Source organism: Pelodiscus sinensis, chromosome 7, assembly GCF_052426305.1.
Source record: "Pelodiscus sinensis isolate ZL-2025 chromosome 7, ASM5242630v1, whole genome shotgun sequence".
Classification (NCBI taxonomy): Eukaryota; Metazoa; Chordata; order Testudines; family Trionychidae; genus Pelodiscus; species Pelodiscus sinensis.
The window spans coordinates 3,524,140-3,551,310 of record NC_143058.1 but is presented as its reverse complement, the minus strand read 5'-3'; positions in this window follow the sequence as shown (position 1 = coordinate 3,551,310).

The window sequence follows — 27,171 nt, the reverse complement described above, 5'->3', positions numbered from 1 at the left end:
AGCTTGTACATTCTGCCAGCAGAAGATATTACGTCACCTAGCTTGTCTCACATTTATTTAGGACCCTCGATTTTCCATGTTTTATCAAATCTTTAGAGTTGTGGTTTTAAGCATGGTTTTGGTGCCAGCAACCTGAGTGGTAGAATTTATTCTTTAAGTAGGTATCGCACCATGGCAATTGCAACACTAGTTTTGGGGGATTAATACTCCCTATCCTAATCTGTAGTGTACTGCTTTTATCGTTTGCATCATAGTAGTGCCTAGAGGCCCTAATCAAGCCTGAGGACTGATTATACTTGGCACTATACATACATTTGTTAAGAGACAGTTGCCGCCTCACAGAATCTACAATCTAAATAAATGGGCTGCTATCCCCATTTTACAGCTGGGGAACTGAGGCACAAGGAGAGGAAGTGGGTTGCTGTTGGTCACACAAGGATTCTGTGACATAGGAGAGCAGCGGTGAATTCTCAGTGAAGTGAAACATAAGAATCCTGTCTTCCAACAGTGGCCAATGGCAGATACCCCAGAGGGAATGAACAGAACAGGGAATCATCAAGTGATCCCTCCCGTCACCCATTCCCAGCTTCTGAAAAACAGAGGCTGGGGACACCATCCCTACACATCCTGGCTAATAGCCATTGATGGACCTAACCTCCATGAATGTATCTAGCTCTTTTTTGTACCCTATTAAAGTCCTGGCCTTCACAACACCCTCTGGCAAGGATTTTGACGGTGTTGTGTGAAGAAATACTTCAGTTTTTGTTGTTGTTTTAAACCTGTTGCCTATTAATTTCATTTGGTGACCCCTAGTTCTGATGTTTTGGGAAGGAGTAAATAACTTTTCTTTATTCATGTTCTCCACACCAGTCATGATTTTGTACACCTCTATCATGTGCCCCCTTAGTTGTCTCTTTTCCAAGAGGAAAAGTCCCAATTTTATTAATCTCTCCGGCTGTGTCTAGACTGGCAAGTTTTTCCGCAATGTCTACACTGGCTGCTTGAATTTCCACAAGAACACGGACTTCCTCCTGTCTGAAATCAGTGCTTCTTGCGGAAATACTACGCTGCTCCCGTTCTGGCAAACGTCCCATTTGCGCAAAGCTTTTGTGCAAAAGGGCCAGTGTAGACAGCTCAGATTTGTTTTGCGCAAAAAAGCCCCGATTGTGAAAATGGCGATCGGAGCTTTTTTGCGCAAAAGTGCGTCTAGATTGGCACGGACGCTTTTCCTCAAAAAGTGCTTTTGTGGAAAAGCATCCATGCCAAACTAGACGCTCTTTTCCACAAATGCTTTTAATAGAAGACTTTTCCGTTAAAAGCATTTGCGGAAAATCATGCCAGTCTAGATGTAGCCTCCTTGTATGGCAGCCTTTCCATATTTTTGTTGCCCTTTTCTGAACTTTTTCCAGTGCCAAAATATCATCTTTCAGATGAGGTGACCACATCTGCATGCAGAATTCAAGATGTGGGCGTACCATGAATTTATATAGAGGCAATAAGATATTCTCTGTCTTTTTATCTGCCCCTTTCTTAGTGATTCCCAACTTTCTGTTTTCTTTTTGATTGCCTCTGCACATTGAGTGGATGTTTTCAGAGAGCTATCCACAGTGACTCCAAGATCTCTCTCTTGGTGGTAACAGCTAATTTAGTCGCCATCATTGTATATGTGTAGCTGGGATTATATTTTTCCATATGTATGACTTTGCATTTATGAACATTGAATTTCATCTGGCATTTTGTTGCCCAGTCGCCTAGTTTTGTGAGATCCTTTAGAAACACTTTGCAGCCTGGTTTGCACTTAACTATCTTGAGCGGTTTTGTGTCACCTCAGACGTTGCCACCTCACTGTTTACCCCTTTCTCCAGATCATTTATGAATATGTTGAATAGGGTTTGTTCTGGTACAGACTCCTGGGTGGACACCACTAGTTACCACTCTCCATTCTGAAAACTGACCATTTATTCCTACCCTTTGTTTCCTAACTTTTAACTAGTTATCCACTAATAAGTACACTATACTCACTGGATCCCCTGTTGTCCATGTGTTTGTTGTTCCCCACAAAGAATTCCAGTAGATTGAGGAGGCATGATTTCCCTTTACTTACACCATGTGGACTCTTCCCCAATTTCAGAACTTGGGTAAATGCCATCTGGTCCTGATGACTTGTTACTGTTTAAAAGTCTCACAAAAGGTCATGTTACTATTCATATGTTTTTGTTAGTCTCTAAGGTGCCACAGGACTACTCATTTGTTTGTTTTTAAGTTGTTTTTAGTGTTACTTTATAGTTTATCAATTTGTTCCAAAACCTCCTCTAACGACACCTCAATCTGGGATAGTTCCTCAAATTTGTCATCTAAAAAGAATGGCTCGGGTTTGGGAATCTATCTCATGTCCTCAGCCAGGAAGACTGAAGTTGAGCCTCTATTGTGGTATCTTTGAAATGTTTCCAGGTAGCTTGCAGGGGTTTCACTTTGAGCACTGTACCTTTTAATTTCTGTGTAACTGACCTCCTCATTTTTGTCGTTCCCCTTCTTGAAATTAAAATCGACATTGTTGTGATGTTTTTCCCACACGCAGGGATGTTAAATTTAATTATATAATGGTCACTCTTTGCAAGCGGTCCAGCTACATTGGACAAGACCCTGCACTCCACTTAGGACTGAATCAAGAATTGCCTCTCCTGTTGTGGGTTCCAGAACCAGCTGCTCCAAGAAACACTGATTTAAGAAATCAAGAAACTTTATCTCTGCATCTTGTCCTGAGGTGATATGTACCCAGATGAAGTCCCCCATTATTACTGATTTTTTTTTAAATTTTTATAGCCTCACTAATCTTCCTTAGCATTTCAACAGTGACTATCACCATCCTGTTCAGGTGGTCTATAATACATACTACTGCAATATTCTCATTATGAGAGAATGGGATTACTATCCATAGAGATTCTAGTGCAGAGACGACAGTGGAAGGGCAAAGTGAGGGTGATCGGTTTTGGTGGCATCACTGAGCATGCTCAGTGGAAGCCAAGGAGCAAATCCCACAGGTCCCCCTACTCACATCGCCTCTGCTCTAGTGTCTTAACTCTTTCCTGTGCTGCATGCAGGGTTATAAGGTAATGGACTCCATGTGAAAAAAAATAACACTGGCTCTTTATTAAGACAACTATTTGCAGAGATGTTGCAGCTGCCACTGGCATTTGCACCAGGTACAAACAGACGGAATTCCTGGTGCATCCTCCAAATACTTCCCTCCTGCAACCGGTGCTCCCCCCTCCAAGTTCCATGGAGGTAGCTATATAGAATCATGGAATCATATGGTTGAAAGAGACCTCAGGAGTCATCGAGTCCAGCCTCCTGCCCAAAGCAGGACCAACCCCAATGAAATCATCCCAGCCAGGGCTTGGTCAAGCCGGGACTTAAACCCCTCTAGGGATGGAGATTCCACCCCCTCCCTAGGGAACCCATCCCAGCACTTCCCCACCCTCCTAGGGAAATAGATTTTCCTAATATCCAACCTAGACCTCCCCCACTGCAACTTGAGACCATTGCTCCTCGTTCTGCCATCTGCCACCGCTGAGAACAGCCTCTCTCCATCCTCTGTGGAACCTCCCTTCAGATAGTTGAAGGCTGCTCTCAAATCCCCCCTCACTCTTTGCTTCTGTAAACGAAATAAGCTCAAATCCCTCAGCCTCTCCTCATAGGTCATATGCTCCTGCACCATAATCATTTTGGTTGCCCTCTGCTGGACCCTCTCTAATGCGTCCATATCCTTTCTATAGTGGGGAGCCCAGAACTGGACGCAATACTCCAGGGGTATGTCTAAACTACTTGGCTCCGTCGACGGAGCCATGTAGATTTGTTGTTTTGGCAAAGTCAAATGAAGCCGCGATTTAAATGATCGCGGCTTCATTTACATTTACACGGCTGCCGCGCTGAGCCGACAAACAGCTGATCGGCTGATTGTCCGCTCAGTGCGCTAGTCTGGACGATCCCCTGCCGACATCAAAGCCCTTTGTCGGCAGCTCCAGTAAACCTCGTCCCACGAGGAATAACAGGGCTGCCGACAAAGAGCTTTGATGTCGGCAGGGGATCGTCCAGACTAGCGCACTGAGCGGACAATCAGCCGATCAGCTGTTTGTCGGCTCAGCGCGGCAGCCGTGTAAATGTAAATGAAGCCGTGATCATTTAAATCGCGGCTTCATTTGCCTTTGCCTATGTGTCTAAACTACATGGCTCTGACGACAGAGGCATGTAGTCTAGACACAGCCCAGATGTGGCCTCATCAGTGCCGAATAAAGGCGAATAATCACTTCTCTAGATCTGCTGGCAATGCTCCTGCTAATGCACCCTAATATGCCATTAACCTTCTTGGCTACAAGGGCGCCCTGTTTACTCATATCCAGCTTTTCATCTACTGCAATCCCCAGGTCCTTTTCTGCTGAACTGCTACTTAGCCAGTTGGTCCCCAACCTGTAACTATGCTTGGGATTCTTCCGTCGCAAGGGCAGGACTCTGCACTTATCCTTGTTGAACCTCATCAGATTTCTTTTGGCCCAGTCCTCTAATTTGTCTTTCCTTTGTCTTTCCTTCTAATTCTTCTTGTTGTCTTTTCTGCAAGAATTTGCTGACTTAATGGTCAAGGGGTTTCTAGTATGTAGTCCACATTAGGGACATGGCCTCTTAGGCCTCATAGTTCTTCACACATTCTGGTTTTTGAACCAGTCTCCCATTTTGTGTGGTTGCTGTTGGTGGAGAACTTGCTTCCTCTCTGTTGCAGCCTTTGATTGGTATCCTGTAGCTCTTCTATATTCTTCACATATCTTGTTTCTTCTGACCCACCGACAAAAGCCCCGCTGATGGCTTAGGCTCTTTCTAAGTTGTCCCAGTCCTGGAATTGTCCCCATGTATCTACATGTGCCAGCTGTTGGCTAGTACCCAATTGTCTTCAGTTTCATCTCCACCACTGTCCTGAGTCTGTAGCTGCCTCATACGACTGTCTCACTGCAGCTCAACCTGTTCCCTTTTGGCCATTGCGTTCTGTGGCTGTTTCATAATGGGACCCAGACCTGTGCACAGAATAACCTCAGCTCCATCGTTATAGTGCCTCGTATGGTGCTTTTAGCTGCTTCAAGGTCCTGGGTGTTATGATGCCGTGGCCTTTCAGTGCTCCACTGAGGCGCCGCAGAGGTTCCCTGATCCATCAGGCCTATTCTGGGTCAGTATCCAGTCCCTGAGAGGAAGTTTTGGGATGGCCCAACACTGCCAAATAGAAATCCCTTCCTGGCTGTTTTGTCTTTGCTATCGGTCGCTTGACTGTCTTTACTGCCACCTCTGTGGGTGTCTGTAGGAATGTTGGCTAAGAAACATTTGGCACAAGCCCACTAGGGGTGCCAGGAAAATGGGTAAATCGCCTTTTTCCCTGTTCTTAGGCTACAGTATTAACAGTTCTGCAGTTAAGAACATAAGAACAGCCATCGTGGGTCAGACCAATAGCCCATCTAGCCCAGTGTCCTGTCTCCTGACAGTGGCCAACAGGTGCCCCCAGAGCGAATGAACAGAACAGGGAATCATCAAGTGATCCTTCCCCGTCATCCATTTCCAGACTCTGTTAATCAGAGGCCAGGGACACCATCCCTACCCATCCTAGCTAATAAGTTTTGATGGATCTAACCTCCATGAATGTATCTAGTGCTTTTTTGAACCCTGTTAAAGTCCTGGTTTTCACGATATCCTCTGGCAAGGAGTTCCACAGGTTGACTGTGTGCTGTAGGAAGAAAAACGTCCTTTGGTTTGTTTTAAACCTGCTACTTAGTAATTTAATTTGTTCTTATAGGAGATCTTGAATTATTTCCTGTTTTAGATACAAGGGTAAATTCATGAATATTTTAGACACCACTCTAGGGCAGTGTTTGACCAATGCTCACTTTTTACTGGTGACCACTGTCAATTGGCAGAGTACATACCCACTGCAGTAGACCAGGAATATTGACTTAAGGTACGCAGCTCCAGCTACACAAAATGTGTAGCTGGAGTCGGCTCACTTTAACCCGAGCCTTGATGGTGTCCACACGGCAGGAGGCTGGTGGGAGAAAACACTCCAGTTAGCTTTCCTTATTCCTCACAAAAGGAGTGGTATCAGATGCTGCCAGGGGCTATCTTCAGCATTCGTTTTAGTGGGTCTATACCACACCCACTAAATCGAACACCGGAAGATCGACCTCCAGAGCGCTGATCTTCCAGTAAGTATAGATGTGCTTTTGGTGCACTTGTTTGTGTTTGGAATGCCTGAGTTAACAGAATTGAGCAGCAGACTGATAAGAGATGCACAATTGCAGTTGAACGTTTTGTAATCTGTGCAGCTGTGCGTAATGCTTATTATTTTTACAAGTCCCTGGAGGCAGTTGTGAGGTCAACGTGGTTTACAAAGCTGGACCTGAAAGTGAAACGCAGGCTCCCTCATTGAGGCCAGCTCTTAATTGGAAACTAAATTCAATTTTTAAAAGGAAGAGGGAAAATACCACATGCCTAATAAAATCCAGGAAACTTCTGGGAGCAGCCTGCTTGGATGATTTCAATGTCTTGCTCAAAGGAAGCTGCTGTGAGGTGAATTCTTGATGTCATCAGTAAATAGAGACACTTAAACTTGTATCTCTCTAGTCAGAAATCCTATAAATCTTCAGTGAAGCCTTTAGAGACAGACTATAAAAGTAACTTGCATCTTGGCCCCAAAGAACCTGATTGGCAGAGCTGCGCAAGACATTTTCATCAAAGTATCGGTGGCACAAAATGGCTTTTGGTTCAAAATGCTTTGCTTTGATTCTTTTCCCCCTTCTTGTCCACCTTTGCCAGACATTCCTAACTGCTTTCCCTGGTGTGCAATTGTTCAGCCAACCCCGGCTGACTCCACGATCTTTATGCAACTTGCATCTGGGACAGACCGGATCTCCTGAGAAGATGCCGTCCAAGCATAGCTATGGATCAGCTGTCGAAACATAGACATCTGTGCAAAGATTGCATGGGAGTACTCTGGGGGTGACGTTCGTCACAATAGCGCAGCGCTCTGAAGGTTCCGTTTTTTGGAGACAGGGAGAAGCGCCATGTGGGGGGGAGGGGTTTAAAGAAAAAAAAAGTGAAAATTACGGGATATGGCTGACATTATGGGATAAAGAAAGCCGCAGGATGATTTGACCCTGTGATCCCATTATCACTGTGTCAATCATTTGTACCCTGCAGTGCACTATGTAAAATTTCCCAAGAGGCCTGGTAGTCAGTATCCCACTGGGATATCTACCTATGATGCACCATACTTTACATTAGTACAAGCAATTCGAGTGGGTTCGTGCTGCACTCCTGCGAGCAGTCAAGTACTCGTGTGCATAAGCGAGCTCTTAAATAGGGGGGGCTGTGCCCATGAAAGTTCATGATCCCATCTACATGTTTTGTTTAGTCTTTAAAGTGCTACCAGACCATTTGTTGCTTTTTAAGTTTATCCTGTACAGACTAACTCGGCTACCCCCGGAGCAATGTAATTTGTGATCACTACCATTTCTAGTGCAGACCTGAGCTAAAATGCATCACTCCCAGATGTGAGATTTCTGTGTGAGGATTATAAAACAGAGGTGCGGCAGATGAGACTCAATGACAAGGAAGAGAGACGTAAAGGACACATGGAAAAAAAAACGTTTGTCCCTTCCACCATGCATAAGAGGACAATGAATTTTTTCAACAGATTAGATGCCCCATTGGGTGGAAACTTTGGAAGCAATTATCACAAAACCTCAGTCATGTAAACTCCGCCGTGCAGGGAAATAAAAATGCTAGCCAAAAGGAAAAAAAAAGCCCTATATTTCAAAACTGGTCCCAAAAATGGGGAAAACAACCAGAATGGAAACATGTCTGCAAATGATTAAGGGAGGAGGAGGAATGCTTGGGATGGGACGGCTGTGGAGGTTAAATATAGACTTTATAAAATAGTGGGACTTGATGGGTGGGTTTTAATTGAAACTGCATTGCTGTCCCTCCCTGGTTTTGTCCTGTGAAAGAGGGATGCGTTCTCCAGGATAGACGGACGCCTGTTACTGATGGAGGCAGTAGTTCTCTGTTCTTTCCTCTTTGGGAGCATTTAGCTTCCTGCAAAGAGGGGAGAAGAAACATGGGTTTTGTCAGCCTCTAATTCCCCCAGACAAGCAAAGAATGATCAAGAAACAGGATTTTTTTCTCTGCAGTGATTTAAAGGGGGAGAGAGTGAAATATGGGTGAAATCTGGAAGTCAGTGCGACTTCTGCAATTGACTCCACATGGGCCAGGATCCCACCCCTCTCTCAGAGTTCAGGGTCTATCTGCCAACTACCCACTCTTGGCCTTATCTCCTCTTCCCTCTCGAAAATGTTCCTCTTGGCCTAGTCACCATAGAAAGGGTGGAGTTCCCAGACTGAGGGATGATCCTTACAGGGAAGCCATGCTGCGTGGGAGGATGGGTGAGGGGAGATCCAGGCCAGGAGAAGAAAGCAGGGCACTGTGAGAGCGTGCTCCATAATTAGGAATGAATCTGAACTAGTCACATCAAAGAGGTCAGGGAGGTTCTGATGAGGTTCCACAAGACCAAGAGTAGGGTCCTGCCCTTGGGACAGAAGAATCCCAAGCATTGGTACAGGCTGGGAACCGACTGGCTAGCAGCAGTTCGGCAGGAAAGGATCTGGGGGTTACAGTGGATGAGAAGCTGGAGATGAGTCAACAAGGTGCCCTTGTAGCCAAGAAGGCGAATGACATATTAGGGTGCATTAGGAAGAGCATTGCCAGCAGATCCAGAGAAGTGATTATTCCCCTTTATTCGGCTCTGGTGAGGCCACATCTGGAATATTGTGTCCAGTTCTGGGCCCCCCACTATAGAAGGGATGTGGACACAATGGAGAGGGTCCAGCGGAGGGAAACCAAAATGATGAGGGGGCCGGAGCACATGACCTACGAGGAGAGGCTGAGGGATTTGGGCTCGTTTAGTCTGCAGAAGAGAAGAGTGAGGGGGGATTTGATGCAGCCTTCACCCACTTGAAGGGGGGGTTCCAGAGATGATGGACAGAGGCTGCTGTCAGTGGTGGTTCCCTAGGGAGGGGGTGGAATCTCCATCCCTAGAGGTTGTAAAGTCCTGGCTTAACAAAGCTCTGGCTGGGCTGATTGAGTTGGGTTTGATCCCACTTTGGGTAGGGGGCTGGACTCGATGACCTTTTGAGGTCTCTTCCAAGCCTAAGATTCCATGATTCTATCACAGCTGATCCCAACTTTCCCGTAGTCCAGAGTCCAGGGGTTGGGCTTGGCCCTTTAGGGGGAGATGGAGGCAGCTGCAAATTCAGATTCCAGATTCAAAATATAGACCCCGATTTTGGTCCAAACCCATCTCCCTCTGTAAGAACTTTTTAAGGGACTTTAAAAACAATGTTAAATGGATTATAATTGCATTTAACATCCCTGTTCATCTCAGGAGGAAAGCAGAGAATAATGACTTAGCCCAATGCTGGCATGTGTGAATGGAAAAATATTACATCAGATTGATCCAAGGCATGTGCGAACTCTGAAAGATCCACTTCTTACGTGTCTAAGTGCTCTGCGTGCCCTTCTGTACCTATCCTCATTTTTCGAAGGGAGTCTTCCTAGCTAGGGCTCCACCCCCAACTTCCCCATAGGGTTTTGTAAGGCTCCATAATCTTGGCCTCTCAGGCCCTTTGCTTCTGTTCATAGCAACGCTTCCCCTCCCTGCATGCCTTGCACTCTAGAGCATCCCATTGGGAAATCATGTCACGGCCCAGTATTTCAAGAGGTCAAAGAAAACATGTGGCCAGCCAGAGTTTGTTTGTCACTGTGATTTGATCTGGTGTCTCTTTAGCCCTTTAGACCGTCTTCAGCCCTAGATCTAAGGTGTAAGTGGCATTGTATAGACTTTTTTGTGCCCTCAGTGTGGGATGAAATTCATCTTTCTGCGTTCCTCTTTCGCTCAGTGCTTCTCTATCCAGCCCCTCCTCCCACGCTCCCTCTGGCTTCTCTCAGGTCACATTAAACCAAAGCACCACAACTCCTTTTTCCTTAAAACCCCCTCCCTGTAACTTAACTAATTACCGGGAGGGATTATTAAGGACAGGGGATTGTAAGCTGAGACTCCCGGCTTGGCCACTGATTGCTGGAAATCACTCAGCCTCTCTGCACGTACAGAACAGGTAGGGGCGTTGTGAAAATCCATGGGCCTGTATTCCCCCTTCTCATAGTTTTCACACTAGTTTAATTTCATTGGAGTTATTTGTGGTGTGCACTGGATGCTCGGAAAATAGAGTCCTCTCTCTGGTCAAATTAGGGTTTCCTGCTTGCTCGTTTCATGCAAATCTGGGTGACATCTGAAGGTTGGGTACAGCTAGACTACAGAGCTTTTCTGGGATACTGGAGGTATCCCGGAAAAGCTCTGCCGTGTCCAAGGAACGCATCTGCTTTTCTGAAAAAAAAATTCGGAAAAGCAAATGTGTTCTTTCAGCATCCCAGTAAACCTTGTTTTATGAGGAAGAAGGGATGGTCCGACAGGCCAAATGTCGGAAAAGCCTCTTTTGGAAGAAAAGCAGGAAAAGATATGCAAAGTACGGTTTGCAATTTGCGTATCTTTTTCCAACTTTTTGTTGTAGTGTAGACACAGCCGTTGTGACTTGAGCTTTTCTCTACCTCAAGCTGAGCCTGCATTTTTATTTTTTTAAGGTTGGAAAATGTCTCTGGCCTAGGTTATGCAGCAGGTCAGAGTAGAAGGTTGTAATGATCCCTTCTCACCTTTAAAAAAATATTATGCAGCCATGGTACTTTGGGAAAAATGCCTAAATTCCTTTTTTTTTTCAGCTCCAGATTCAACGGGAAGTGAGAAAATTGCAAGAAAACTTTCTTCAGTCCTTCTAGTCTTGCTGTGAAACAGATCAGCACTGGGAATCTTGATCAAAAACCCTCATGCAGTTGTTTGCTCTGTGCATGTAGCCAAAGAGGTTCACAGAACAGGTTAAACTCTACTTCATTATGCCTCGGACGTCAGTGGATCCACCCCATTTTAACTGCGAGGAACATTTTTGACCCATATGTTTCAAATGGGCCTTTGAACATTTGGGATATACCAATCCAAACTGAATCTAACCAACGCACCGGGTAAGAATCCATCGTCATTGCTAGGGCTATGCAGTCTCGAGGAAAAGTCTATTAGAAATTGCACCTACAGCCTTTTTACAATGCCGAGGACAAAAACGACAAGCACAACATCTTTGGATTTAATCACTATTGGCAGAGCAAACAGTAGCATGATCTAAATATGTCTGTGAAACAGGGCTGGCAGGAACAAAGGAGCCAGAAGAAGACCGTACATAGGTAATTCTTATCTTTGCAGTGAAAGTATTTGAGATTGCCAGTTTGAGAAATCTACATTTTATTAAGGTATGTCCCACCTGGCCAATGTTAGGCACTTGGAGCCTGATGCTTTTCTTGTTTACACAGATACAAATTAGGAGTAGCCCCATACAAGTTAATGAATTCTCCCTGATGTAAGATAAAAGAAGCTGGTCATAGATACCGATCAGAAGATGAAATAAAGATCTCCTCTTCCCAGTGCATTTGGTCGACTTCTGAGAACATCATCCAATGCAAAGTCCTTTGTTTTGTTCATAGTTTAGATCTCTTAGGCCATGTCTACACTATGCAGAAGATCGACTCTGCCACAGTCGATCTTCGGGGGTTCGCATTAGTGGGTCTAGTGAAGACCCACTAATTCAAACTGAGTCCTGCTCCTGCTCCTTACGAGGAATAAGAGAAGTTGATGGCAGTGTTTGCTCCCGTTGGCTTCCCGCTGTGTGGACGGCACAAAAGTATGATTTAAGATACGTTGACTCCAACTAAATAATTAACGTAGCTGGAGTTGCATATCTTGAGTTGACTTTCTCCTTTAGTATAAACCAAGCCTTACTGTAGCTTGCTGAACTGTGTCCTCCTTGCGGCCAGATTCTCGGTGTAAATCAGCCATAGCTCCCATTTAAACCAACTGTTAATCAGGCCCCATGTTTTCACTTGTGTGCATCTGTGTGTGTATGTGTGTGTAATGCGCCACAAAGCATTTGAATTAATCCTTCGCCGCTATTTGAAACTCTTCAAAACCAAAAGAAGTAAACAGCTTGCACAAAAGAAAATTCACTGTAGGAAGAAACAGTAAATGTTTATGAGAGTTTCAATTTTCACTCCTTTCTGGAACTTCTAGTTTTGTACACTGTGGCGGAACAAAACTGAGCTGCATGTGACGTCCTCGTTAAACACAGAGAAAACGACTTCTCTTGTGCTTAGTCACAATGTGAGCTGTAAATTTCTGAGCAGCTCTGCAATAATCTTTTACAGTTTGCAATCCCACCCTTAAACGTTCATAATGTGAAATGGTACAAATGCTCTCTAGATGCTTGTTGCTGACAGCTACCCGAAAAGTTATTTTATTGTCTCCTTTCGTCCCCTCTTCAGCAATTTCATGACTAACTGTGTGTAAAATGGAAGGAATTTGAGTAGCCTTTCTTCATCCAGTTGGACCCAAACGAGACTGGCTCGTTCCTTTAGCTCACTTTTATCTGGCAAGGAATTGCTTTCTGTTTTCTTTTAAATGTCAGAAAAGGTTAAAGAGACTATTCAAATCTGCAAGAGATTTCCAAGACCTCTGGGGGCGAGTGCCTCACAATGGAGATCTTGGTGGAACAGCGGCGATATTAGTTCCAACAACAAACGTGGTTTAAAAATCCTCTGGGCAAGGGAGTCACCCTAGGAATGGGAGAATTTGAAAAGGGGTTCTGATGACTGGACATGTCCCCCCCCTAAAATTTCAAGCATAACTCACACATACTCAATGGCTACGTCTACACTGGCATGATTTTCCAAAAATGGTTTTAACAGAAAAGTTTTCCGTTAAAAGCATTTTCGGAAAAGCACGTCTAGATTGGCAGGATGCTTTTCCACAAAAGCACATTTGCGGAAAAGCGTCCGTGGCCAATCTAGACGCGGTTTTCCGCAAAAAAGCCCTGTCTAGACACAGCCAATATGTTCTGTCCTTCCATAGCGGCTGGCCCATTAAAGAGACTCATGGGTTGGAATAACCAGGCCTTGTTCTTTTAGATCTGGAGGTCTCAGACAACTGTTGACAACCCAACTGGAAGCCACCTTAAAAACTCATCCAAATTGTCCAAAATTCTTCAATTCTAAAACTAGGCTTGGAGATCTTGTAAGAACACATTTTCCCATAAGACTGCTCACAATGCTTCCTTCTGGGCCTGCACATATACACTTCCTCATAGAGATTCAGCACTCCGCATCTCATTGAGCTAGGAAATGCAAAGGTCTATGGGAAATAAACAAAGCTGTCTGAGGCCATGTCTATACTAGTGAGAAGATGGACGCTGCGGAGGTCAATCTTCTGGTGTTAGATTTAGTGGGTCTCGTAAAGACCCGCTAAATCAAACACGGAGGGCACCCCCATTGATGCTGGTACTCTTTGCTTCGGAATCCACTGTGAAGCCATCACGAAAGACTGAATTAAGGAGCATCGACTCCAGCTACGTAGTTAAGGTAGCTGGAGTTGTGTATCTTAATTCGAACTAAGTACTGATGTGGCTTGAGTCTCAATAAAATTTCAGACAAGTTTCTGATCAACATTAGGAGTTGGTTTTGTTATCCAAACCAATTCACTTGACCCTATTTTTTACACTGTGCACAAGAATCTTGTCCAGATATGGATTACACACCTCATCCCTAGCATCTGCAAGGCACTTTTCCCTACATGGCTAAAAGATAGGAGTGTATTTATTAAAACAAATGGGATCCTGGCACATTCCTACAGATCCTATGGAGTAATGCAGGCTGAAGGTGTGTCTACACTGCAGGGCTTAACTCGAAATAAGCTATATAAATTGAGCTACGTCAATTGAATAGCTTATTTCAAAATAGCTTATTTCAAAATAGGGAGCATCTGCACAGCACTTATTTTGAAATAGACCACTCTTCCTCCAACTTCCCTTATTCCTCGTCCAATGAGGGTTACAGGAGTCGGAGTAAGAAGTTCTCCCGCTTGACAGTACTTTGACACTATTTTGAAATAACTGCCTGCCGTGTAGACTCAGACTAAGTTATTTTGGAATAGCGCTAGTTATTTTGAAATAATGTTGCAGTGTAGATTTACGCTAAGAGATGACTCCATTGTTCAGCTAGGAAACTTTGATGGCGGGTTTTTCCTTGATCTAAGTCAGAGAACCAAGTTTTGCCCCCAAATCCATTCAGAGCATTTCGCCCTCGAGGGATGGATTGTCTGTCTGGTATGGGTTTTCTGCTCCATTTGTCATAACATATGCACAGTTTTAGATTACTACCCCTTTTCCTAATGCAGACCACCGGGAATGAATAGAATGGTTTGAATTTTGTGGTCTATCCCCTAATTAGGAGATGTTACAGGGTCATAATTCAAAATTATCTGAAAAATACTGCAGAAATGATCTGAAGGATGAAGTCTAATAAGGACAAATGCAAAGTACTCTACTTAGGAAGAAACCATCAGTTTCACACATAAAGAATGGGAAGTGACTGTCTAGGAGGGTGTCCTGCAGAAAGAGATCTAGGGGGTCATAGTGGACCACAAGCTAAATTTGAGTCAAGAGTGTGACATTGTTGCAAAAAAAGCAAACATCGTCCTGGGATGCATTAACAGGAGTGTTGTGAGGAAGACAGGAGGAGTAATTATTTCGCTCTGCTCTATGCTGATTAGGCCTCAGTTGGAGTATTGCGTCCAGTTCTGGGCACCACATTTCAAGAAAGATGTGGAGAAATTGGAGAGGGTCCAGAGAAGAGCAACAAAAATGATCAAAGGTCTAGAAAACATGAGCTATGAGGCAAGACTGAAAGAATTGGGCTTTTTAGTTTAGCAAAGAGCAGACTGAGAGGGGACATGAGAGCAGTTTTCAAGTATCTAAAAGGGTGTTATAAGGAGAAGGGAGAAAAATTGTTCTCCTTGGCCTTTGAGCATAGGACAAGAAGCAATGGGCTTAAATTGCAACAAGGGAGGTTTAGATTGGAAATTAGGAAAAACTTCCTACCTGTCAGGGTCATTAAGCACTGGAATAAATTACCTAGGGAGGTTGTAGAAACACCAGCACTGGAGATATTTAAGAGAGGGTTGGACAGACACCTGTCAGGGATGGTCTAGATGGTGCTTGGTTCTGTCATGAGGGCAGGGGACTGGATTTGATGCCCTCTCAAGGTCCCGTCCAGTTCTCTGATTCTCTGATTCTGTTAACTCTTGTATAGCAGATACATCGCTGTAATGCCCATCTTTTGTACGGGTTGCTGGTTGAGCAACTTGATATGCCTCCACAGACTAAGGAGCTGTCCTGTGTAGGCTTTGAATGTTCATGGAACCTTTTTCCTATGTGTCTCATAAATCACCCAGGCTCACCAATGGTTCCACCAGATCTGGATCATCCCCTCTACTTAGAGACCGTTCTCCTCTTTGCTGGCATAGCCCTCCACCCCTCGTTCCACCATTTCTCTATTTGGACACTGACGTCGCTTGTATCTGCTGAGTATCAACTAGAATTTCAGATTGAATCTGCTGTAAACTTTCCAGCACAGCTCGTCCCTTCAAAAGTATGTCCTGTTTTGATTTATTAATGGAAGGGTTATTTATCTGGACAGATGTTACTTTCGGTGATTTAACAAGTTGATTTTATGTCCAAATCCCCAGGCACACATTTTGCCGTTTCCATGCCTGTATGTCCCCCTTGTGTTACCCTGGCTTTTCTTTTCCTTTGAGGCTAATTATTTCTCTTCCCCCCCCCCCCCCTTTAAGCATTTACACGTTGTCTGAATTTGTTTCTGATGAAGTTCACAAAGGCTTTCCCCATCTGCCATCCCCACGAGAGCAAAAGCACGTTCCATATGGACAGGGAGACAAGGCGCTGCTGTTTGACTAGCTCCTTAACAATGTGACAGTCTGTGGATGCTAACCAGCACCCGGTGACTAAGGAGTTAAATTCAGGTAGCTTGCAGGGGGTGCTGGCAAAAAGCCAGGAAAACCAATGGGCAAGACTGTTGAAATTTAAATTGTATAGATACCTGCTGCTGTCTCTCTTTGTGTGAATTCTAAGCTCAGGGCTGGAGGGAGCAGATTCAGTAATTCGAATGACCGTGCCTATACGAAATATTGGACATGGGAGTGAACTGGGCCTTGAAGTCCAGATTGTGAGTAGAGGAAAAATGTGTATTTAGTCACGATCAGGATTGTTTTCTTTGTTTTGGTTGTTTGCTTAAACTTCTCTGTGTAAAATCCACCCACTCTCCCCCCATTCACTATCTAAGCTTTACCCAGCGATGTTCTCTCTGTTTTAATTTGTTTTACTCGGTGGCTCTGCAGCACCTAGCAACCGAGTATGTTTTATCAAGTATCTCTGGGTATGTCTACACTACCCCGCTAGTTCGAACTAGCGGGGTAATGTATGCATACCGCACTTGCTAATGAAGCCCGGGATTTGAATTTCCCGGGCTTCATTAGCATAAGCGGGGAGCCGCCATTTTTAAATCCCCGCTGCTTCGAACCCCGTGTAGCGCGGCTACACGGGGCTCGAACTAGGTAGTTCGGACTAGGGTGCCTATTCCGAACTACCGTTACTCCTCGTGAAACGAGGAGTACCGGTAGTTCGGAATAGGCACCCTAGTCCGAACTACCTAGTTCGAGCCCCGTGTAGCCGCGCTGCACGGGGTTCGAAGCAGCGGGGATTTAAAAATGGCGGCTCCCCGCTTATGCTAATGAAGCCCGGGAAATTCAAATCCCGGGCTTCATTAGCAAGTGCGGTATGCATACATTACCCTCCTAGTTCGAACTAGGAGGGTAGTGTAGACATACCCTCTCTGGTTTTGTTAATAACATCCCCTTTTTGAAGGCGATGATTTGATTCTTGTGTCCTGGAAAGAAACAGGAGGTCTCGGTGTGTCTGCCTACCCTGAGAGGTGAGCTATCAGAGATACAGTTTGTTTTCTTTTGTTTCTTTTTTCAAGCTCTCTAGTGGCAGAAGAGGTTGGGGGTTCCTTTCTGGAAGAAGTCCAAGTGCTTTCTTCCTAGGTTCAAGAAGAAAGGGGTTTCTTTTGCTCCACTTGGTGGTGGCAGCTACCTCCCAAAGTCAGTAAATGAGTGACTCTGGGAAGTTTTTATAAGCAGAGCCTATAGAGGCAAGGTGTTTAACGTCTCTTGGGGGCCCCTATCTCCTGCACTCAGAGTGCCGAGTAGGGAACAGCCCTGACAAAGCCAATGATCAAGGTCTCTACTCTGTGTGGACTGACCAGCACAGGAACAATCAAGAGGCCACCAACTTTGCCTAATTGGATCTGCTGAGGGGTTTCAGTTCTGATGGCAGCTTCCACATCAAGCCATTCCAATAACTCTTCAAGCTTCCTAAAGCTTGCCCTGGAGAGAGTATCCCAGACTCGTAAACTCATAGGAGACCTCAGGAGTCATCAAGTCCAGCCCCAACTCAGTCATCCCAGCCAGGGCGTGGTCAAGCCGGGACATAAACACCTCTCCGGATGGAGATTCCACCTCCTCCCTAGGGAACCCAGCCCAGGGCTTCCCCACCTGCCTAGGGAAATAGTTTTTCCTAATGTCCAACTTAGACCTTCCCCACTGCAACTTGAGCCCATTGCTCCTTGTTCTGCCATCTGCCACCCCTGAGAACAGCTTGTCACCACTGAGAACCATAGGGTCAGAAGGGACCATGGAGGCCGTCTTCTCTCACCCTCTGCTAAGATGCAGTGTTTGTTGGGTCTAACCCACCCAAGATAGATAGCTGTCCAGCCTCCTTTTGAGGGCCCCCAGTGCGTACCCTCCCTACGCAGTCTACTATTGCGCTACTCTTCTTCCAGTTGCGAAGCTTTCCCTGAGCTTGAGTCTGAATCTGTGTTTCGCTTGAACCCACTGCTCCTGGTCCTGCCCTCTGTGGCAAGAGAGAACAAGTTTTTCTCCATCTTTTTATGGCCACCTTTCAAGGGACGCCACCCTCCCTCACCCATCTTCTCTTTTCCAAACTAAACAGACCCAGTTCCTTCCGCCTATGCTCCTAAGGCTTGTTATCCATCCCTTTGATCATCTTTGACGCTCGCCTCTGGATCCTGTCCAGTTTCTCCGCATCCTTCCTAGACGTTGGCGGCCTTATCTTATCTGACCTTACCTGATCAGTATCTTGAGAGCTTTGTGAGATTCTTTGTACTTTTTTGTATTTTTTTCCTTTTGTTTTGGGGGAGTTTCCGTTTTTCCTGGGAGGTCGGAAGTGAGGATTGGATCCTGCAGGGAGGGAGGGCAAGACCATGGAGCGGAAGGGGGTTTGCAGAGCAAACTGGCCTTGCGTTCACTTGGTAGCCATGTCTCGTGCGTCTCCCAGGCCTGGCCCTCGTTCCTTGATACCAGAATTAGAAGCTGGTGCATGGGATCACATGACCACTCGGGTATGGCCTGTCCACTCCCAGCATAATGAAAGAGACCGCTGGGACAAACTTTACTGACTGGTGCAGCGACCCAATGATCCAGGCTGTCCTGTCACTCACTCAGGTTCGGCCTTTCAAATCCCGCTTTCAACCTGATAAACAAATCGGCTTTGGTTTAACTCAGGACTACTCAACTTTGGAAGTCCCGGGAGCCACAGTGATACCCCCAGCACATGCTGAGGGCCACAGCTTAAGTGTGGTTGCATAGACATGCCAATATATATGCAAATAGCTTCTTTCACATTGACGGGCATGAATACAAAGATTAAGGCAAGACTACACAACACACAGGCCCCATTTAAGTCAGTTCTGTTGATAGTAATAAAACGCAATAGTTACCCAATTTCCACCCATATAACAGCACTTTTAATGAGCAATGACAGCTCAGGAATTTAACTACTAAAACGCATCTCAACAGAAGACCATTATGTTGACTACTTTTTTGTTTTAGCTCCCACCCGCGGGCCACATGTTGAGTAGCCCTGCCTCAACTTGTCCTTTTGGTCAGGGCAGCAAATCTGACCTGTTACTTTAAAGGCTTTTTTAAAAACTGATTCCATTTTGGGCTTTTTTTTTTTTGTAGCAGAGATGACAAAGTTTTCATTGGAGTTTGGCTCATAATTTCCTTCGTGTTTTCCTAAAACTATTTCAAACACATTTAATTATCCAGAATACTGGTTCTGAAGTACGGGTCTACTTTCATTGCTTTATTTCCTCCTCTTTTCCTCTAACACCGAGGTGTCAAATCTGATCTTCTAACTCTTCCAGCTCTTGAAACGGGTGGCTATCTATTTGATTACAATCAGATGTCTGTATCTTGCAATTTTACTACAGTCTGTGCCAGAAATGCACACAGAATCATAGACTTCTCTTAAATACCCATCTTTCCGCTCATATAACGGCCTTCCTTTTATTGTTATAATGGAAGACTGCCACATAAAAATCCTTGAACACTCTACAAGCCACAGTACTTGCAAACATTAAATCTTCCCTGCTACTATGCCTCAGATGTTTTCAATGTTAGGTACTAGAAATAATTGATATTACACAGCTGAACTTGGACTTGAATGAGACGTTGGCAGGTTGGTTGATTGAGAGGTTAAATAAAGATTGACGTTCTTATACATGTACATGATACACAATCTAAACATCAATGAGGCAATTGTTTTTCCATGGAGATCTGACAATGTCAACCTTTTCCACCTAATACAAAAGAAAACGGTATGCTTGCGTTAACGGTTAATGCATTAACTGTGCATTAACAATTCACGATCATGATAAAGGGCATAACAAGTGGGGTTCCGCAGGGATCTGTTTTGGAACTGCTTCTGTTTAGTATCTTCATCGATGATTTAGATGATGGCATTGAGTGTACCGTTATTAAGTTTGCAGATGAAACTAAGCTGGGAGGGGTTGCAAGTGCTTTGGAGGATAGAGTCATAATTCAAAATGATCTGGACAAACTGGAGAAATGATCTGAGGTAAACAGGATGAAGTTCAATAAGGACAAATGCAAAGTATTTCACTTAGGAAGGACAATCCGTTTCACACATACAGAATGGGAAGCGATTATCTAGGAAGGAGTACTGAAAGGGATTTAGGGGTCATAGTGGACTACAAGTTAAACATAAGTGAACAGTGTGACGCTGTTGCAAAAAAGCAAACATGATTCTGGGCTGCATTAACAGGAGTGTTGTGAGCAAGACAGGAGAAGTCATTCTTCTGCTCTGCTCTGTGCTGATTAGGCCTCAGCTGGAGTATTGTATCCTGTTCTGGGCACCACATTTCAGGAAAGATGTGGAGAAATTGGGGAAGGACCAGAGAAGAGCAAAAAAAATGATGAAAGGTCTAGAGAACATGACCTATGAGGCAAGGCTGAAGGAATTGGGCTTGTTTAGTTTAGAAAAGAGAAAACGAAGCAGGGACATGAGAGCAGTTTTCAAGTATCTAAAAGGGTGTTATAAGGAGGAGGGAGAAAAATTGTTCTCCTTGGCCTCGGAGCATAGGACTTGAAGCAATGGGCTTAAACTGCAGCAAGGTAGGTTTAGGTTGGACATTAAGCAAATCTTTCTAACTGTCAGGATGATTAAACACTGGAATAAATTGCTTAGGGAGGTTGCGGAATCTCCATCACTGGAGATATTTAAGAGCAGGTTAGATAGGCATCTCTCAGGGATGATTTAGATCATGGGTTCCCAAACTGGGGGGCGTGCGAAGAAATTCCAGGAGGGATGCGAGGTGACACCCTCCCCCATCAAGTTTTGCTGCCCTGCTCAGTTCTATTTTGGGGGGGGGGGGGGGGGGGGGCTCAAGGTTTTTTTTTTTTTGAGTGGGGGCGTGAGGGTTTTTCAAAAATCAGAAAGGGGGGCTTGATGCTGAAAAGTTTGGGAACCACTGATCTAGATGGTGCTTGGTCCTGCTGTGACGGCCGGGGACTGAACTCGATGACCTCTCGTGGTCCCTTCCTAGGATTCTAAGAAAAACAAGATTGGCTGACAATTCATCTCTGTCTCCAATGAGGACATTGACAGTACATGGAACTGAGGGTAATAAAATAAGTGTGTGATTGGACCACCTCCCGCATGCTTCATGTAATGGACTTATGGACACAAATATATATAACTCAAAGATGCTTTGGGCAAATTATCTCATGTAACCTGTCCATCTTCATGTCATAGTCTGCTGGATCTGTTTATCTTATTTTGGTATGTGTGTCATTCTTGGGTGTAAAGTTAGACTTATGGGCTGCTGAAAAGCTTTTCCGTTAAAAATATTTCCGCAAAAGAGCATCTAGATTGGCACAGATGCTTTTGCGCAAAAGCATCCATGCCCAGTCTAGACACGCTTTTGCGCAGGAAAGCTCCAATGGCCATTTTAACCATCGGGCTTTCTTGTGCAAAAAATTAAGGTGCCTGTCTACACTGGCCCTCTTGCGCAAGAGGGCTTATCCCTGAGCGGGAGCGTCAAAGTATTTGCACAAGAAGCACTGAATTCTTACATTAGAACGTCAGTGCTCTTGCGCATATTCAAGTGGCCAGTGTAGACAGCTGGCAAGTTTTTGCGCAAAAGCAGGTGCTTTTGCGCAAAACCTTGCCAGTCAAGATGCACCCATGGAGTGTGGAATGGTTTATAATTTTAAATGTGTAAATTGAAAACCATCAAGGGTGATTCCTCTGCTGGGAAATCTCAATGCCTAGGCAATCATATGCAAATAGTTTTTTGTTCTTAAGTCTTAGCAGTGGTTGGTAGGGACTGCCCAGGTGATTTCCCATGCGAAAAGAGGATCTTTAAAAACACTAGGAAAATAGGAGTGTTTGGTGGTTGGCTGGCACACCCAGGGAAGTGAACCAAAGGCCCCAGGGATAAGGAGACTGCCCTGGTTTGAAGGCTCAGCTGGAAAATAAAGTTTTAGGGTAAATTTGTAATACGTTCGTACTGAGGATTTAGTGTTAGAATTAGCTAAGTGTTTTCTGTTACTATTAATTTGTAATCTGCTTTGCTCTGCCTGTTCTCGCTTATTACCACTTAAAACCTACTGCTTGTATTTAATAAAATCACTTTTACTTACTATCAAGCCCAGCATAAACAATTATTACCTAGGGGAGCCATCCATATGTCCATGCCTCCTTTCCTTGTTAAAGGGGGCTTACCTAAATAATTCCTTTGGGGTTCTGATCCCATCTGGGGAGTGGTATCCTGGAAAGTTGGGCCCAAAACGGCATGTTCCTTGGACTTGAAGGGTTTCAGTGTCTGTGTTGCTTCTGGGGGTGGGGGAGAGGCGTGAGCTCAGCTTGGTGCCTTGGCTGGGGGAGACACGGGAGCTGGCCTGGCAGGACTGAGGATTGAAAAGTCCCAGGGATCAGGAAGGGGAGTGGCAGTGGCTTTGTCAGCATCCTGGAAGGCATTCCCAAGTGGTCTTCTGTGACTACCCCTCACCCCATCCCCGTTACAAAGGGATAGACTCAAAAAAGTAGAGAGAGATTGAACCAGTTCAGACAATTGCTCCTGGCTCTGTTCCTCCCAAACAATGCAGCATTGTTTCGGAAATACAGTATCGTCTACAGTTTTCTCCACTCCGTTTATAAAATAAACAATTGAGGGTATCTTCCACTAAGGAAGTTGTGTTGTGAAGGAACGTGATGTTGTGAAGACCAGGACTTTACCAGGATTAAAAAACAAAACAAAAAACCCTATATAAATTCATGGAGGTTAGGACCATCAATACAGATCATCCCCGACTTACAAACAAGTTATGTACCAAGCAAAGCACTTGGTCGTAATTCGATCTGTTCATAAGTTGGACCCCATTCATTTACATGTGAGCTGTTTGTAAGTGCACATCACGTTCGTAACTCGGGGATGCGCTTAATGAGGGGTTGGTCGTAAGGACGAAAGGTCGTAAATCGATGTGCTCGTAACTTGGAGACTACCTATACTTATTAGCCAGAATGGTGTCCCTAGCCTCTATTTGTCAGGGGCTGGAAATGGGTAGCAGGGGAGGGATCACTAGATGATTCTCTGTTCTGTTCAGCCCCTTTCGGGCATCTGCCATTGGCCACTGTTGGCAGACAGGACACGGGGCTAGATGGACCTTTGGTCTGACCTAGTATGGCCGTTCTTATGTAAGGCACTCGTTAATGATGAAATATGTTACGCTATTTTCCTTTCTTCAATTACATCTCAGCCATAATATACATCTTAGCATCATCCTAAATACATTCTTTCTCTCTTGGGCATGTTGGAGGATTATTGCATGTTTTTTTGCAGCTGTTCTGGTCTCTCAAATTTCCAAAGGCTAATATTTTCAAAGCATCGCACTGGGATTTTTAGCCACACTTCTCCATTAAAGTCAAGGGGCTAAGGTATAATCAATGAAGTTGCTCAATAGAGAGAATGCGGGAATTTGGTCTGGGGTAAGGTTAAGCAGGGCCAAAAACCCTACAGACACGTAGCCCGCAGCTTTGAAAAATACGAACCTTCATTTGGGTCCGTGAAGAATTCCATGCCACGCTTTCGGAGCCAAAATCAAAGAATTCTGCGTGCCATATAAAGCTGAAAGAGAAGCATAATCCAAAAAAAGGGCGGGATGACTTGTTTGAAATGCTGCTTGAATAAGATGGATGGATGAACCTTGCCATTCTTGAGCCAAGGCCAGGAATAATCTGTTCAAAGCAATGAGACTCGTTTGATCTCTGCCTACTCCTCAGCACTTTGAACCTCCGGGGATACACAGCCCTTCGATGCAACATGAGGAAGAAAAAAAAAAAAACCCTGCGTCTCACAGGAGAGAGAGAGGAAAAAGGCAGTGGAAGCCAGTAAAATGGAATCTGAGACAAACCCAAGTGGTCATAATGACATCAACCCCACTGTGCCAATGGAAGGGTTTTGTAATATTTTTACGGAACGGCTTGTTCTTTTGGTGCTAGAATATGGACGTGGCTCACTCATGCGTACAGCCAACTCTCCAACTTCAGCAGTACGGAGCGCGGCTTCCAACGCCTTAGACTTGGACGGCATCCCAACGTGCTTTACAAACTATAGGCAAAACTTCCTACCGCAGCCTAATGGACTTGAAAGCCCCTCCCCTCCCCCCCAGTAAGGAATTTTCAGGATCCAGCTCTGTATCTAGGAATCAGTGCTGAGATGCAACTGTCTCTGGGGTGGAGCACAGCCGCTGTTTACTAATGCACAGCACACAAAATGAAGAGGAATGACCCATGCAAGTGGAATGGGAGAGGAAGCCCAGCAAGGGACTACGTATTTGTTTGTATTGGAATGTGTTCAGAATACAGGGGTTTACAGCTCTGCTTCACTAACAACATTGTGTTAGGGTCTTAGTGTCCATAGGACCCCTTCACGTTTCCATTTCCTCTGGCAGACACCGGATTGGCACCCCAATTCCAACCCCGCCGTGTGACATTGGTTCACTATTCCGACCAGCTCCATCTGCTGCACTTACCTAACTTGCCTCCTTGCAGCACCAATGTTTTCATTGGAGGTAGCCCATCCTGGCACCAGCCACAATGGAAACCAGATGCATTGGCTGGAGCTACACGACCATTTCTGGAGCCAGGCCCTTCGGATCTGCAGCGCAAATGCCATGAAAGCGGGGATGTCAGCTCACGGCCTCGGGCTGCGGGGCATGGTGCATGCGAGAGTTTAAGACGCTTGTGACTAATCTTCAGGGGCTGTGGATGAAGTCACATTCTGTGGAGTAGGCATGGCTGTTGGGCTTCCGAGACGCTCAGCTCAAAAGAACTGGTTGCCAAATGAAATGAATAAGTAGCAGGCTTAAAACAAACAAAAGGAAGTTTTTCTTCATGCAACGCACCGTCAACCTGTGGAACTCCTTGCCAGAGGATGTTGGGAAGACCAGGACTTTAACAGGGTACAGGAAAGAGCTAGATAAATCCATGGAAGTTAGGTCCATCAGTGGCTATTTGCCGGGATGGGTAGGAATGGTGTTCCTGGCCTCTGTTTGTCAGAGGCTAGAAATAGGCGACAGGGGAGGGATCACTTGATGATTCCCTCTTCTGTTCACTCCCTCTGGGGCGCCTGGCGCTGGCCACTGTGGGCAGACAGGGCACTGGTCTAGATGGACCTTTGGTCTGATCCTGTCTGGCCATTCTTATGTTCTTAACCTCCCACCAGTGTCTTCTTACTGGTAAGCGGGTCAGGCCTGTTATATTTAAAGTGTGTCCCCATCCACTTCTGATATAAAATGGACGTGGTTGGTTCTGCTATCACTGATGGTGCATGGGATTTTGGAGATAGGAGGGGTGCATTTTGCATGGTGCATATGAGATCACACTGGCGGGGTATTCATTACCTCCAAGCGGGGGTCCTGTGTTCTGGGGATGAGTCCGTGGCCATCTCATCTGCCAGCAGTGCAGCTAGTCCAAAACTTCCTCTGCAGTCAGTCTTTCTGATTTCAAAGGGGCCTGCCATGATGGTACCAAATGCTGGCCCCACAAAAGTGCCATCTCTGAAAGGCCAGGCCAGCCATGGACAGCGGCACACAATGCTGTTATTTATCGGCATGAGGATCAAGCATCCTGACCCGATCGTGCTAGGCGCTGTACAAACACAGAACAAAAAGTACTGACAACCTCAGGGATGCTATGTTCAAATGGGGCCATAGCAAGACAGCCCCCTACTTTCCAGAGGACCCCAGGGATGACCAGTAATATAGGCAAGAGAAGGCACAGTCTTCCAAAAACCGCCTACACCCCAGATCGCCGAAGGCTGGGGCCACCTCCGGGAAGGGTGGGGCCGTGGCGTGGCAGCCCCAGCCCTCCACGTGGGCAGGAAGAATCAGGCTGCGGTGGGCGGGGCTTGGTTCCAGGGGTGGGGCCTTGGGCAGAAGGGGCGGGGCTGGGGCTTGCCTTTCCCAATTGGGTTTTCACCTGTCACCCAGAGGTGACCCCCTGTATAAAAACTGTTCTGCCAAGTGACGCCACTGTTCATCCATTTGCACAAGAGGGATTACACACACACACGCACACACACACACAAAATTAGTAACACATAACCCTTTGCAATGCTGCAGGAAACTGTGTCTGATGCAGAGGCGTCTTCCCAGCACCACCATAATTTGGCCCTTCCTGGCTGTGTTTGAGTCCCGTTTATTTTGGTAGTTCCTTTGTAACATTGAAGGGGCACAGAGGTTGGTTTCTAACAAGTGGGCCATGTCGCAGGAATATCTCTTTGTGCCTTGGAACAAGTCAACCTGTTGTGGCGAAAAAGAAGAAAGACTCAATCGGTGAAAGAGGGGGAGAGAAGAAAGGACACTTCTCTTTGCCATTGGAAGTTTGTATGCTAAGATTTTTACGGGTTTGCTGACAACGTTACTTTGCAGCCGTCTCCATCAACACCCCACCCACTTCCCGGATCCCACAGCCAAGTTTTGAAGCAAAATTGTAATCTAGGGAAAATGCACAGTGTACACAAGGATGTAAACTGCACCTTGTGAAGTTTAATGCGGATTGATTTTGGAATAAAACTTAACGACATCAAAGAACCAACCTCCCCTTGTCAATTCCCTCTCACTCTCCCCGCCCAACCCCTCCCTCCTCTCCTCCCCCCAGCCCTTCTGATCACAGTGGAGAACAGAGAGGCATTTAAAGAAAAAAAAATGATCCCCATTAATTGATGCAGCTGCAGTTTAAACTGAGCCAGTTGCATAGAATGAGTCGTGTTGCAGCATATGGAAAACTGCTGTTCTACCTCCTTACCCAGCACATAGCGCAAAGACCAGCCACAAACGGCCTGACCGCAGAGGTGGAATTTACATGTTGATATGTTGGTGGCGAGTGTAGCAGAGGCGAAAAATGACACCCAGCTGTGAGGAGCTTATCACAAGCTCTTGCGACGCCGGGTGGGATGTACAGACTCCTTTCTGGATCACCTGCACAGGCTGTTGCCTGTGCACAAAGTGGGTGTTGGCTTGCATCACAGCTGTTCGGCGCCGGAATCCGCTGGCTGGTATTGTCTCTGATGGGCTGGTGGTTTTGATGCACCCGAGCAAGCAGAGCTGAAGATCATGTCAACACAGGGAGCAGGCCTGGAAGATTAACAACAAAAAATGATGAGGGGGCTGGAGCACATGACTTATGAGGAGAG